This window comes from Oncorhynchus kisutch, linkage group LG14 (assembly GCF_002021735.2).
Source record: "Oncorhynchus kisutch isolate 150728-3 linkage group LG14, Okis_V2, whole genome shotgun sequence".
NCBI lineage: Eukaryota > Metazoa > Chordata > Actinopteri > Salmoniformes > Salmonidae > Oncorhynchus > Oncorhynchus kisutch.
This window is the reverse complement of record NC_034187.2, coordinates 33,108,237-33,124,347: the sequence shown is the minus strand read 5'-3', so window position 1 is coordinate 33,124,347 and position 16,111 is coordinate 33,108,237. Positions and strand designations below refer to the sequence as shown.

Sequence of the window (16,111 nt, the reverse complement as noted above, 5' to 3'; positions counted from 1 at the left end):
TGAGCACCCCCCGCCCCCCACCGGCCATTTACCCTGCCCCCACTCCAATGGATATTCTTCATTGCCACATTTGTTAAAATGTATATATTATTTATTCTTATTTGTATGGTTTTATTTCACTTTGGCCTGCATTGTTGGAGCTCAATAATGTCACTGTACCCTGTAATTACATCTGCAACCCTGTACATGTTACTATAAACTCTAAATCACAACAACAAAAGAATCACTGATGTTTTCACATTCGGCTTATTATTTAATGAGCACACATTTTTTATTTTATTCACACACAATCAACTGGAAATCTTCTTTCACTATAATTTCCCTATTAAAACAGAGTGCCATACATGAGCCGCACTATATGCAACAGCTCATCAGCTCTATCTCATCTACAGGCCCCATTATCTTGTTTCATATAAAAAGATCAGTCTAGTAGTTCTGATCTAGAATACTAATGATCCATGTGCATTACAAAACCAATCAGATGTACAACCTTACTTGTTTTGGATGAGCTACCACCATTTTAGACACTTGGTCCACAAAGTCAAATAGTGAGGCACTACTTATACCCCACCAACACCGATTAAAGTTTGATAGTGGTGCCGTCCGTGATGCTGTGTCGAAACTACCTCCAAAGAAGTCTCCATCAGACAGTCTATTGGTGAATTTGAAGGTCTCTACCTCAAAGGTACCCCTGTCGATGAAATACATGCAGTCTCCCAGAAACCCCCTGTGGATGATCAGGCCCCCTGTTTGGTAAATCTCAAACTGCAGCACCTCCAGCAGCTCAGAGATGAAGGGGTCTGCGTCTTTAAGCACGGCATGTTGGAAATGAGGTTGGCACAGTTGTAGCTGATCACCTCCTGTTGAGACAAAACACACATCATAAGAAATGAAGTGACTCATTTAATACAAAATCCATTACGAAAACCAGATACGGAGGAAGACCAAAATCACAAAATGCGTCAGTGCAAAACTCTAGCAGTTTGTTGTTCTTCATGTTGGGTTAACAGTGTTGTAAAAGCTCATTATTTGGATGTCATTCCAGTTCGGACCCGTCTGAGATGTGCTGAGAGCTCCATGAGGGTGGCGTTCTCGTCGAAGCACTTGCTCTGGTATCTGTTCTCCAGGTGGCTGATGATCCTGGGGTGCAGGATCACATTGTGAACCTGCACCACAGTCACAGACACACACAATAAGCTATCATCTGTGCTAGCATGGTTGCTTGGAGTAGACACCCGAGGGAAGGTATTTAATAAGTCTTGAGAAACCCATGTGAATCTTGTCGTCATGAGCTAGTGGACAGAGCGCATGGGTAAAGTTGAGAGAGACAGCACATCCACCAGTGGCAACAATAAAGCTTCGTCTTATCATCATGCTCATACTGCCCTCCGGTGTTTAAGAGACGAATGTGTAACACTACCTTATATTATGCGTTTGCTGACGCTGGTCACTATGGCAGTTATTCTGGCCACCATCAAAGCATACATCATTGTTCCAATCATCAGGCTCATGATGACTACCCACACTTCTGGTACTCCTGAAATCAAAGAGGGAGATAAATGGTATCATCCATACGAGTTATCCATTTGCACTGTATAACACAATTAAACAATGCCTATACAACTAAGAAATGTGTAGGCACAAGCATTTCGCTACACTCGCATTAACATCTGCTAACCATGTGTATGTGACAAATAAAATAACATTTGATTTGATTTGATTTTTGAATGGTCTTTGGGAATTCCGATGGACCCATAGTTCAGAGTCATTATATAACATAAGTAACGAAACATGTACTTACCCTGACAACATGGAAATTCAAATGGCTGTGTTGTTCATTGTTATTGCTATGTGGCTAGGCTATGTAGGGTTTCTATTCCATGTAGTACTTTAAGAATAGCAATGTAATTTGCACTTTGAATATTGATCCTAAAAAGCGTCACTAATCCACACAAAAAGGATCTATTTGTACGGAGTGAGATTTGTTTCTTTATTCTGTAATGTTTACCACGATCTGTGTGTCATTATTTACAATTCGGTCTAAGGCACTGCATCTCAGTGCTAGAGGCGTCACTACAGTCACCCTGGTTCGAATCCAGGCTGTATCACAACCCGGACTTGATTGGGAGTCCCATAGGGCGGCGCACAATTAGCCTAGCGTCGTCCGGGTTTAGCCGGTGTAGGCCAACATTGTAAATAAATTAATAAATTAAATTAACTGACTTGTCTCGTTAAATAAATGTTAAATAATTCGTTTTTTTATTTTTATAATCCGTAATCATGGTAGCATCCACATTCGTGTAGAAGTGTTTAGAAACATTCTTATTTACAATAAAAGTGACTCCAAAATGATACAATACATTATTTACCATTAATTTCTATTGGACACAAAATGATCTGAAACAACCAGAACAAACAGCAAATGCATAGAGTCACAAGCTTGATGTAGTCATTGTGTGCTATGAATATGGGACCAAATACTTAACTTTTTACTACTTTAATACACATAAGTGAACTTGTGCCAATATTTTTGATCTTCTAAAATGGGGGGACTATATACAAAAAGTGCTGTAATTTGTAAACGTTCACCTGATATGGATGAAAATACCCTCAAATTAAAGCAGTGTGCACTTTAACCTCATGGTCATTGTGTCATTTCAAATTCAAAGTACTGGAGTACAGAGCCAAAACAATAAACAAATGTGTCACTTTTCCAGTACTTTTGGATCTCAGTGAATCTCGATTTGTAGAGAACATAAAATAATTCACCGTGGGGATCAAACTTGATCGCAATAAACTAATTTTAGAGCCGTCTACAAATGTTGGTTTGTCCGTTCTGGTGATCTTCATTTACATAGGCTTTCTAGGGCAAAACCAGGGCAAGACAAGGCACTCTTTCCTGACTGGGGTGGAGGTAAGATATTGTAACATTATCTCATTAAAACGTTAGAAATTCAGCTAGCTGTTTTCTGCTCCATGTAGCTAGCTAGCTAGCCAAGTCATTTGCATCCTTTATTAATATGTTGTTTCCTAGTCAGGTCAGGAAAATATTTGTCCTCAGATCGAGAGCACTGGTTGCATCACCGCCTGTTATGGCAACTGCTCGGTCTCTGACCACAAGGCACTACAAAGGATAATGCTTACGGATTTGCCAAAGTCTCCAGCCACCCTAGTCATAGACTGTTCTCTCTGCTACCGCACGGCAAGTAGTACTCGAGCACCGAGTCTAGGTCCAAAAGGCTTCTTAACATTAACAGCTTACCCCCAAGTCATCAGTCTCCTGAACAGCTAATCAAATGGCTACCTGGACTATTTGCATTGACCCCCCCTTTACGCTGCTTATACTCTCTGTTATTATCTATGCATAGTCACTTTACCTCTACCTATATGTATATATTACCTCAATTACCTCGACTAACCGGTGCCCCCACGCATTGACGCTGTACCGGTACCCCCTGTATGTAGCCTCGTTAGTTATTTTATTGTTGCTCTTGAATTATTTGTTATTTTTCTATTTTATTTTATTTTAGTAAATACTTTCTTAACACTTTTCAAAAAAAAAATGCATTGTTGGTTAAGGGCTTGTAAGCAAGCATTTCACTGTACGGTCAACACCTGTTGTATTCGGCGAATGTGACAAATACAATTTGATTTGATTCAATGTTTTGATTTGAGACATGTATTCCGTGTTTGATTACTGTCAGTACAATCCCTCTTTGTATTGTGTTGCACCATTGGGTTGAAGGGGCAAAGTTATTCTACTCATACTGTAAAGACTTTTATCAGTAAAAATGATTAACCTGACAATAATTACGTGAGGGTTTAATTATAGAACAACGCACAGGCCATGTTAGGATAATGGTTCAAGATAATCGGATAATTGTTCTCAAGAAAATGTTTTGAAGTACGAAATTACCAATTAAAAGTAAATCTGTGACAACTTGATCAAGCTTATGAATATGTAAAACTGCATAATGATGGCAGAAACACTACATGCACCGATCAACACACATTGACACACCCAGTCATCCATTCACACACACACAGGGAAAGAGTTTAACAAGTAATCAGGAACAGCAAACGTGTGCTATTGGCTTGGGTTTCAGTATGAGGTCCACTTGCCTCCTTTTCTTGAGTGCTCCCACACTGCTCGCGGGCGTCGAGCATCTGCGTGGCGAGGCGCTAAAATAGAAATTGGTTCTATTTGTGACGCTCAACGAGCTGCAAGTCCGGCCTCTCCCATCTCCTCATAGGTTTTTAGGAGCATATACCCATGTGGGTGATTGACAGATTAACTTAGGTCCACACTCTGATAAGTTGTAGTCATTTTTATGTATTTTTGATTTCACCTTTATTTAACCAGTTAGGCCAGTTGAGAGCAAGTTCTCATTTACAACTGCGACCTGGTCAAGATAAAGCAAAGCAGTGCGACACAGTGCGTCATATGATTGAGTGTAGTCTGGCCCAGGAGTGGGAAGGTGAACGGAAAGGCTCTGGAGCAACGAACCGCCCTTGCTGTCTCTGCCTGGCCGGTTCCCCTCTTTCCACTGGGATTCTCTGCCTCTAACCCTATTACAGGGGCTGAGTCACTGGCTTGCTGGGGCTCTCTCATGCCGTCCCTGGAGGGGGTGCGTCACCTGAGTGGGTTGATTCACTGTTGTGGTCATCCTGTCTGGGTTGGCGCCCCCCCCCCCCCCCCCCCCCCCCCCCCCCCCCCCCCCCCCCCCCCCCCCCCCCCCCCCTTGGGTTGTGCCGTGGCAGAGATCTTTGTGGGCTATACTCAGCCTTGTCTCAGGATGGTAAGTTGGTGGTTGAAGATATCCCTCTAGTGGTGTGGGGGCTGTGCTTTGGCAAAGTGGGTGGGGTTATATCCTTCCTGTTTGGCCCTGTCCGGGGGTGTCCTCGGATGGGGCCACAGTGTCTCCTGACCCCTCCTGTCTCAGCCTCCAGTATTTATGCTGCAGTAGTTTATGTGTCGGGGGGCTGGGGTCAGTTTGTTATATCTGGAGTACTTCTCCTGTCCTATTCGGTGTCCTGTGTGAATCTAAGTGTGCGTTCTCTAATTCTCTCCTTCTCTCTTTCTTTCTCTCTCTCGGAGGACCTGAGCCCTAGGACCATGCCCCAGGACTACCTGACATGATGACTCCTTGCTGTCCCCAGTCCACCTGGCCATGCTGCTGTTCCAGTTTCAACTGACCTGAGCCCTAGGACCATGCCCCAGGACTACCTGACATGATGACTCCTTGCTGTCCCCAGTCTACCTGGCCATGCTGCTGCTCCAGTTTCAACTTCCACCTGACTGTGCTGCTGCTCTAGTTTCAACTGTTCTGCCTTATTATTATTCGACCATGCTGGTCATTTATGAACATTGAACATCTTGACCATGTTCTGTTATAATCTCCACCCGGCACAGCCAGAAGAGGACTGGCCACCCCACATAGCCTGGTTCCTCTCTAGGTTTCTTCCTAGGTATTGGCCTTTCTAGGGAGTTTTTCCTAGCCACCGTGCTTCTCCACCTGCATTGCTTGCTGTTTGGGGTTTTAGGCTGGGTTTCTGTACAGCACTTTGAGATATCAGCTGATGTACGAAGGGCTATATAAATAAATTTGATTTGATTTGATTTGACACAAACAACAACACAGAGTTGCACATGGAATAAACAAGCGTACAGTCAAACACACTGTCTATATACAGTGTGTGCAAATGGCATGTGGAGGTAAGGCAATAAATAGGCAATAGTAGCGAAGTAATTACAATTTAGCAAATTAACACTGGAGTGATAGATGTGCAGATGATGATGTGCAAGTAGAAATACTGATGTGCAAGAGAGCAGAAAAGTAAATAAAAACAATATGGGGATGAGGTAGGTAGATTGGATGGGCTATTTACAGCTGCAGCGATCAGTTAGCTGCTCAGATAGCTGATGTTTAAAGTTAGTGAGGGAAATATAAGTCTCCAGCTTCAGCAATTTTTGCAATTAGTTCCAGTCATTGGCAGCAGAGGATTGGAAGGATAGGCGGCCAAAGGAGGTGTTGGATTTGGGGACGGCCAGTGAGATATACCTGCTGCACCATGTGCTACGGGTGGGTGTTGTTATCGTGACCAGTGGGCTGAGATAAGACGGAGCTCTACCTAGCAAAGACTTATAGATGACCAGAAGCCAGTGGGTCTGGCGACGAATATGTAGCGAGGGCCAGCCGACTACAGCATACAGGTCGCAGTGGTGGGTGATGTATGGGGCTTTGGTGACAAAACAGATGGCACTGTGATAGACTGCATCCAGTTTGCTGAGTAGAGTGTTGGAGGCTATTTTGTAAATGACATCGCCGAAGTCGAGGATCGGTATGATAGTCAGTTTTACGAGGGTATGTTTAGCGACGTGAGTGAAGGAGACTTTGTTGCGAAATATGAAGCCGATTCTAGATTTGATTTTGGATTGGAGATGTTTAATATGAGTCTGGAAGGAGAGTTTACAGTCTAGCCAGACACCTAGGTATTTGTAGATTTCCACATATTCTAAGTCGGAACCGTACAGAGTAGTGATGCTAGTCGGGTGGGCAGGTGCGGGCAGCGATCGGTTGAAGAGCAAGCATTTAGTTTTACTAGCGTTTAAGAGCAGTTGGACGCCACGGAAGGAGTGTTGTATGGCATTGAAGCTCGTTTGGAGGTTTGTTAACACTGTGTCCAAAGAAAGGCCAGATGTATACAGAATGGTATCGTATGCATAGCAAAAGCGACATCGTTGATATATACAGAGAAAAGAGTCGGCCCGAGAATTGAACCCTGTCGTACCCCGATAGAGACTGCCAGAGGTCCGGACAACAGGCCCTCTGATTTGACACACTGAACTCTATTAGAGAAGTAGTTGGTGAACCAGGCTAGGCAGTCATTTGAGAAACCAAGGCTGTTGAGTCTGCCGATAAGAATATGGTGATTGACAGAGTCGAAAGCCTTGGCCATGAAGACGGCTGCACAGTATTGTCTTTAATCAATGGCAGTTATGATATCATTTAGTACCTTGAGCGTGGCTGAAGTGCACCCGTGACCAGCTCTGAAACCGGATTGCACAGCGGGAGAAGGTACAGTGGGATTCGAAATGGTCAGTGATCCGTTTATTAACTTGGCTTTTGAAGACTTTAGAAAGGCAGGGCAGGATGGATATAGGTCTGTAACAGTTTGGGTCTAGAGTGTCAACCCCTTTGAAGAGTGGGATGACCACGGCAGCTTTCCAATCTTTAGGGATCTCAGATGATACGAAAGAGAGGCTGAACAGACTGGTAATAGGGGTTGCAACAATGGCGGCGGATTATTTTAGAAAGAGAGGGTGCAGATTGTCTAACCAAGCTGATTTGTATGGGTCCAGGTTTCGCAACTCTTTCAGAACATCTGCTATCTGGATTTGGGTGAAGGAGAAGCTGGGGAGGCTTGGGCAAGTAGCTGAGAGGGGTGCAGAGCTGTTGGCCAGGGTAGGTGTAGCCAGGAGGAAAGCATGGCCAGCCATAGAGAAATGCTTCTCGAAATTCTCAATTATCGTGGATTTATCAGCGGTGACAGTGTTACCTAGTTTCAGTGCAGTGGGCAGCTGGGAGGAGGTGCTCTTATTCTCCATGGACTTTACAGTGTCCCAAAACGTTTTGGAGTTAGAGCTACAGGATGCACATTTCTGTTTGAAAAAGCTAGCCTTGGCCTGACTGCGTGTATTGGTTCCTGACTTCCCTGAACAGTTGCATATCGCGGGGACTATTCGATGATAGTGCAGTCCGCCACAGGATGTTTTATTGCTGGTCGCGGGCAGTCAGGTCTGGAGTGAACCAAGGGCTATATCTGTTCTTAGTTCTACATGTTTTGAAAGGGGCATGGTTATTTAAGATGGTGAGGAAATTACTTTTCAAGAACGACCAGACATCCTCGACTGACGGGATGTCCTTCCAGGATACCCGAACCAGGTCGATTAGAAAGGCCTGCTCGCAGAAGTGTTTTAGGGAGCGTTTAACAGTGATGAGGGGTGGTCATTTGACTACGGACCCATAGCGGATGCATGCAATGTGGCAGTGATCGCTGAAATCCTGATTGAAAACAGCAGAGGTGTATTTGGAGGGCAAGTTGGTCAGGATAATATCTATGAGGGTGCCCATGTTTACGGATTTAGGTTTGTACCTGGTGGGTTCTGTAAAGTTGGTTGCCAACCACCATATAAAGACCAAAGAAGAAAAAGAAGCCTGAAGGAAGGAAGAGAGATGAAGAGAAACTAATTTGGTTTACCGTTTTATCTGTGGATTAATTGTAGGAGTTAAGGACCTTGTGCATTTCAGGTAAAATAACAACCCAATGTTTATAACACAGGACAAACTAGCTAACAGCAAGCTAGCTAGCTAAATTACCATAAATGTTTAATGCTTTTTGATCTGTCCCAAAATTAATATAATAGGTTCAGAGTTTGTTTTGATATTTCAACCTGTGTGCCTGATCGCTTCTGGTGTGGGTAAACAAAATCAACGTGAGTGCGATGGAGCAAGCGGACTGAAGCGCGTGTCTGGTTTGGTCAGCATGTTATGTAACTTTGTACTATCGCCATACTTTTGTGCCGCTGCTAACGTTGTACATATTTATATTGGTGGCTGTCAGCCCATGGCTGATGCACTAGCCCATTGTTATTCAGTATCCTTATGTTTGTGGTTTTTATGTTTGTTATGTCTCGTGCTCCTCTGCTGCATATTTATTTGATTCATTTTTTATTTTATTTAACTTTTATTTAACTAGGCAAGTCAGTTAAGAACAAATTCTTATTTACAATGACAGTCTACAGCGGCCCAACCCGGACAACGCTGGGCCAATTGTGCGCTGCCCTATGGGACTCCCAATCACGACCAGTTGTGATACATATCATATCAAATCAGTTGCAAATAAAGTTATAACTTCAAAGGGTCTGATATGTAAAAAGTACTGGCTTTTTAAATCATAATCTCACAAAATGGGCCATTTATACAGGGGTGCTAGTGTCACCCATTGCCATGTGTAAAATAAATGATTAGTTAATACTTAAATCATTAATACTTTTAAGTTCTATCCTCTATCCTCCTTTGCACATATTGTGGTACAGTGCCTTCAGAAGTTATTCATACCCCTTGACTTATTCCACATTATGTTGAGTTACAGCCTGAATAAAAAAATTCTACACACAATACCTCATAATAACAAAGTGAACATTTTATACAGAAATATCTCATTTATATAAGTATTCACACCACTGTAGAAGTCCTTTGGTAGGGATTACATTCTTGAGTCTTTCTGGGTAAGTCTCTAAGAGCTTTCCACACCTGGATTGTACAATATTTTCCCACTATTCTTTTCAACATTCTTTAAGTTCTGCCAAATTGGTTGTTGGTCATTGCTAGACAACCATTTTCAGGTCTTGCCATAGATTTTCAAGCAGATTTAATTCAAAACTGTAACTCGGCCACAAAACATTCACAGTTTTTTTTGGTAAGCAACGCCAGTGTAGATTTGGCCTTGTTTTTTAGGTTATTGTCCTGCTGAAAGGTGAATTCATCTCCCAGTGTCTGGTTGAAAGCAGACTGAACCCGGTTTTCCTCTAGGATTTTGCCTGTGCTTAGCTCCATTATTTTATTTTTTATCCTGAAAAACTCCCCAGTCCTTAACAATTACAAGCATACCCATACCATGATGCAGCCACCACTATGCTTGAAAATATGGATAATGGTACTCAGTCATGTGTTGTATTGGATTTACCCCAAACATAACAGTTTGTTTTCAGGGCAAAAAGTGAATTGCTTAATTTTAATGCAGTGTTACTTTCGTGCTTTGTTGCAAACAGGATGTATGTTTTAGTGTAACGGTTCTGTAACAATAGACGCTGGCAGACGAGAAGCAAGTACAGGGTGTGGATTTAATAATAAATAGACATGAAACAAAACAAGAACAGCGTCTGAACAGGAGAAGCATAACAACATCAATGCTGAGACTCGGGAATGAAACTGGGGAAGTGACAGATATAGGGGAGGTAAATGACGTGATGGAGTCCAGGTGAGTCCCATAATTAAGTGCAGGTACACGTAACGATGTTGGCAGGTGTGCGTAATGATGAGTGAACTGGTGACCTCAAGCACCGGAGAGTGGGAGCGGGAGTGGGAGCAGATGTGACATTTTGGAATATTTTTACTCTGTAAATGCCTCCTTCTTTTCATTCTGTCCATTAGGTTGGTTTTGTGGAGTAACTACAAAGTTGTTGATCCATCCTCAGTTTTCTCCGATCAAAGCCATTAAACTCTGTAACTGTTTTAAAGTCACCATTGGCCTCATTGTGAAATCCCTGAGCGGTTTCTTTCATCTCCGGCAACTGAGTAAGGAAGGGCGCCTGTATCTTTGAAGTGACTGGGTGTAGTGATACACCATGCAAAGTCTAATTTGATACTCAAAGGGATATTCAGTGTTTGCATCTTCTCTTTTTTTACCCATCTACCAATAGGCACCCTTCTTTGCGAGGCATTGGAAAACATCTCTGGTCTTTGTGATTTAATCTGCGTTTGAATTTAATGAACATAAAATTATCTGGTAACAGTTCTGGTGGACATTCCTGCAGCCCGCATGCCAATTGCACACTCCTTCAAAACTTGAGACATCTGTGGCATTGTGTTGTGTGACAAAACTGAACATTTTACAGTAGCCTTTTATTGTTCCCAGCACAAGGTGCACCTCTGTAATGATCATTCTGTTTAATCAGTTTATTGATATGCCACACCTGTCAGGTGGATGGATTATTTTGGAAAAGGAGAAATTCTCACTAACAGGGATGTAAACAAACATTTGAGATAAAAAGCTTATTTATGTGAAGGGAACATTTCTGGGATATTGTATTTCAGCTCATGAAACACGGGACTAACACTTCACATGTTGCATTTATATTTGTTGTATACTATAAGTGACACATTCCTGAATTAATAATTAACTAGCTTGTTGTTAGTCTAAACAGCTGACGAGATCGCCTGCTAGCTATCGGTAGTGTGCAACGTTAGTTAGCTAGCTTGGCTAGTAGACTGATATTGAAAGCACACACTCGGCGTTGCATGGTCATATTTAACATTGATATGAAAGGCATTCGTTGAACATTTCAACATATTGTGTCAAATAAATAACGTTACGTTACTCACATTTCATGAAGTTTTTATTTATTAAATAGCTATTCTAGCTAGAATGAGACACTGCCTCACTCTGCTCATCATGTTACACAAAGATCATCCCAATTAATGGAGCTATTCGATTAATCTGAAGCCACATTTGTGGATTGTAATACATTGACAGGAGGGGGAAAAATTCTGCAAGCACAGAATACAGATCCACAAGCACTTTTTAAATGTGCAAATGCACATTCCACAGTTGTAAATGTTAGATTTCTTAACATTTGCTCACAAATCATTCTACATTTGTTCAAATTATGGTTCTATTTGTGAGCTATGTTGAACATATTTACATATCATGAATTCATTTGTGAAATATTAGTACATATATTAGTAATATTAGTACATATACATGTATTATGGTTTAATTTGTGAAATATTTTTACACAGAGGAGTGGACTCGAGTCACATGACTTGGACTCGAGTCACAAATTTGATGATTTGAGACTCGACTTGATATAAAATAATAAAATAACTTGAGACTTGACTCGAACTCGGAGCCTCAAGACTTGGGACTCGACTTTGATTTGAGACTAATGACTAGAAATGATCTGTCCAGGTTTAGTAATGGAACAATTCTGCGGGTTGTCTGGGAGGCAGCTTATCACAGTGGTAACCCCACAGACCCTCAGTAACCCAGCTGCTAGTGGCATCATCTCATCGGTCACTCCACCTTCCCGGAAGCCCGGACTCCGGACTCCTGCAGTGTGGCCGACTATGCGGTGGATTTCAGCAAGTTGGCAGCGGAGGGTGCTTGGATCCAGGAAGCACTGTTTGATTTGTTCCTGCACAGCGTCTCGGGGGAGGTCAAGGACGAGATTGCTGCTCGGGTGCTTACCCATGGACCTCGATTCTCTCATCGCTTTGACCATCCAAATCAATGGGCATCTACTGCAACGACAGAGGGAGAGGAAATCTGACTTCGCTCGCACGTCCAGGGATTCCACCTTACCTCCGACTCATCCCGGAAGTTCCCGACGATCCCGTTGCCAAGAGAACTCGAGGCTTCCCGAACTTCCCCGAGAGTCGCCGAAGACGGCTGAGTTGCCGAAGACGGCTGAGTCACCGCTTCCCAAGCCCATGCTTGGGAGAGGTGAGTGCTGACAGGGGGAAGTTAGGGTTCCTTTTGGACACTCCCGGGATCCATTTGGACACTCCGACGGGAGATTATGTACCCCAGAAAAGGGATGGTGGAGCCTGATCTTTTAAAGGACAAGAGGACACAAAATGACCAAGAGTCCAACTCCCCTCAAGAACATGTGCTCCTCGTCCGACAGGTTTTTCAATGCCTCCTGGAGAACCAGCTGTTTGTTAAGGCAGAGGAGTGCGAGTTCCATCGCTCCACCATCCCCTTTCTGGGGTACATAATCTCCAATGGAAGTGTCCAAATGGAACCCGGGAGTGTCCAAAAGGAACCATAGCTTCCCCCGTCAGCACTCACCTCTCCCAAGGTTCCGTTCACGTGGTCCCCTGCTGCTGACTGGGCATTCCGGGACCTCAAACACCGCTTCACCACTGCTTCCATCCTGGTTCATCCTGACCCTTCCCGTCAGTTCGTGGTGGAGGTCGATGTGTCTGATCTAGGAGTGGGGTCGGTCCTGTCCTAGAGTTCTTCCCTGGACATGAAGCTACATCCCTGTGCCTTCTTCTCCCATCGCCTCAACGCCACTGAGAAAAACTACGATGTGGGAAATCGTGAGCTATTCACAGTGAAGATGGCATTGGAGGAATGGAGGCATTGTCTGGAAGGGGCGGAAAACCCGTTCATCGTATGGACCGACCACAAAAATCTGGAGTATCTCCACACCGCCAAATGCCTCAACTCCAAGCATGCTAGATTGGCCCTGCTGTTCACACGGTTCAACTTCTTTCTCTCTCATATTGTCCGGGATCCAAGAATGTCAAGCCAGATGCACTGTCTCGCCATTATAGCCCCACAGCTATTACTCCAGAGCCCGAGACCATCCTTCCCACCTCATGCCTGGCGACGGCACTCAACTGTGGTATAGGGAAACAGGTCCAGGAGGCACAGAACGCTGAACCCCGGGGGGGTACAGATAACTGGATGTTCGTGCCTGACGTGTTCCGCTCCGTGGTCCTGGAGTGGGCCCACTCCTCCAGGCTGGCCTGCCACCCGGGCACCCGCCGGACCCTGGCTTTTGTGCGACAATGCTTCTGGTGGCACACCATGGTCCCTGACGTCTCCGCATTCATCGCCGCTTGCACGGTATGTGCACAAAATAAGACTCCTCGACAAGCTCCGGCTGGTCCCTGGTCCCACATCTCCCTGGACTTTGTCACGGTTCTTCCCCCATCTGATGGCAACACCACCATCCTGACTGTGGTGGATCGGTTTTCCAAAGCCTCCCACTTCATTCCTCTCCCCAAACTACCCTCTGCCAAGGAGACGGCCCAGCTCATGGTGCAGCATGTCTTTCAGATCCATGGACTACCAGTCGACATGGTCTCTGACCGGGGCCCTCAGTTCTTGTCTCGGTTCTGGAAGGCGTTCTGCAGTCCAATGTCAAAGGCATAATGATTAGATTGCAGCAAAAAGCTGATTCAAGTCTTTGAAAAATGTGCACATTTTAATCAATCTGGAGAGCACTGATTTGTCCCATGCTATTCAATGCTAATTAAATAATGGCATTTTAACAGAATAAATTGTCAGAAAGGTGACTTTCCGGGAGTGACAGGGAAGACAGTAGGTCCATATGAAGCATTCTTTGAAGTTTGTGATTGGTCGACTTGTTTCCATAGCAGCAGCAGCATTCCAGACAGACTGCTTTTTACTGTCTCTCTCCTCTCAGCAAGGTCAGCCACAGAGGGATCTGTAACTGCCACTCATTTACAGACCCTCGAGGGGAGCGTTTCCATCTCAACAAAAAGAGTTGGTGACACCCTGACCCTCCCTGTACTGTGAACAGAGCCGTCAGGGAGATGAGGGACTCAGGGCCAAAGGGTTCATTATAACCAACAGCTGCGTGTGCACAATGGATCCTCCTTAGTCAAAACCTGATATGATGAATCTCTCTTCTACAGTAGCTCCATCTTGCTGAGAGGATAATGTAATTATTTGAATGTGTTGTAACGTCTGAAGCTGAATTTATAATGATGTTTATACCAAGATGTTATAAGAAATCTTCATAATAAGTTCCCGAGTAAATGTTGAAATTATGCATCTTCCCATAACTGTATAACTGTACTCATCCATAAATGGTTGCTTCTGCCTGCAGGGACATTCAAAAAGGGCTGTTTATGATGTAATTTGTTAGTACAATACAATGTTACATTTAATAGTAATAGCACTGCATGAAAATTTGATCACAATATATTCCATTCTCATCCCATGTCTGATTCATGCATATACAGTAGTGGTGCATTTGCATCACTATGAATGTAGACAATAAACATGTCAAAATCTGTTCCGCTTTGCGCACCATGCATCTGTCAAATATTTATTTATTTATTTCAAAACATCTTTGGGTTGCTAGACGTTCGCGTTATATGCCCACCCACAAAGATGAGTCAATGTTGTCCACAGTTGTAAATAGCAGACAGATCAAACATGCTGATGATGAGAAATCATGGCAGAACACTTAATTGTTCTCCAGGGAATACATCAATCGATAATGTATATTGTATGTAATGCACACTTTTGGATTAGGGACAGACATTTCATGGCACTTCGCTCAGCTATGACCGGAAAGGATTTTCGTAGCAGGTTATGAAAAACATTTTCGCTTTTCCCTTTTCTAACCTTAACCTAATGATCATATTTTCCTAACGTGTTACGAAAAAGTAACTTCTGGTTCGTTACTATATCGAAGTGGCGTGAAAATAGTTTATTTCTCTTTTGAATTATACAGTATGTCAAACTTGTTATCAAAATGCATCCTTCCCTCTGTTGCCCATAACCTATCATTACGTCAACAAGATGTGGACGTTCAAAGGGAAACTGAAGTCCCGCCTCTCCCCAATTGATTGGTTGCAGAAGCAATCCCATTGGACGTCAACCTGCCAGTTTCCTGACGAAAGCAATATTTCAGGAAAGGACATCAACGTGGTGAGAAACGTGTTATCAGGTTAACGCTTTTACCTTTCTAGGCTTGTGGTTTAAAGTTTACGTTTAGCAGTCATATTGCACGGACGAGTAGAGTGAACCTAAATATGTTGTAACTGTTTCAGGTCAGAGGCTTTTGACCGAAAAACAAGGAAAACGTAGCTACATGCTGCTGGCTAGTTAGCTAGTATAGCTAACGGTACATGGTTACACGTTTTGCGTTGCTAGCTACAGTTTCAGCAAAGTTAGTTTAGAAACTGGTTTCAATTAAGAGCAAGATCTCTTCATGGTCACACTGAGAATCATTAGTTACAATGTATCACGTTGCCTGTTGACGGTTACCTGACGAACGCTCCATTCTCTTATGTCGAGGCTGAGTAGAGGAACGTTATTGATAACTGATTGCTCGATTTTCTAGCAACAGCATTGAGTCACAATCAGTCGATACTTGTAAATTATGAAAACGCTTATGGGAGCGGTCGAAATGTACACAATTGTTACTCGGATAAAAATGGCGGAGGTCGTGCTATTTAAACATTTCAATCAGGGGCAGGGTTTAGTTTTTTTCTTCATTTTGTCCAGGGGAGGGTCTAGGAGGGTGTCCACATGTTCCGGTTTGTGCGGGACAGTCCTGCATTTTGGCCCTTTGTCCCATAACCAAACAATTGTCTCGCATTTTATGGGTGGCCCTAGCTTTTTCCTGCGAGATGTTTAAGTGCTATGTATGTACACTGCTCAAAAAAATAAAGGGAATACTTCAACAATACAATGTAACTCCAAGTCAATCACACTTCTGTGAAATCAAACTGTCCACTTAGGAAGCAACACTGATTGACAATACATTTTACATGCT

The 16,111-nt window shown here is 43.4% G+C and overlaps 1 protein-coding gene and 1 long non-coding RNA gene across 5 annotated transcripts in view; one reads left to right on the top strand and one right to left on the bottom strand.

The window, feature by feature from the left end:
- Window positions 1–242: 242 nt before the first annotated feature.
- LOC109903944 (uncharacterized) lies at window positions 243–15,774 on the bottom strand. The gene is made up of 3 exons (XR_002257095.2): window positions 15,601–15,774; window positions 1,421–1,537; window positions 243–860 (listed from the first exon to the last, which is right to left on the bottom strand). It is a non-coding gene; the product is annotated as an uncharacterized LOC109903944 (long non-coding RNA).
- tfb1m (transcription factor B1, mitochondrial) overlaps window positions 15,173–16,111 on the top strand; it is a 45,297-nt gene continuing 44,358 nt past the window's right edge. Inside the window, exon 1 of one of the 4 annotated variants that reach the window (XM_020500968.2) lies at window positions 15,173–15,261. The gene's annotated coding sequence lies outside the window, so the exon portion shown is untranslated. Of the gene's footprint in view, window positions 15,281–16,111 lie in introns of all 4 variants that reach the window. The other 3 variants (XM_020500970.2, XM_020500967.2, XM_020500971.2) reach the window with 3 other exon arrangements.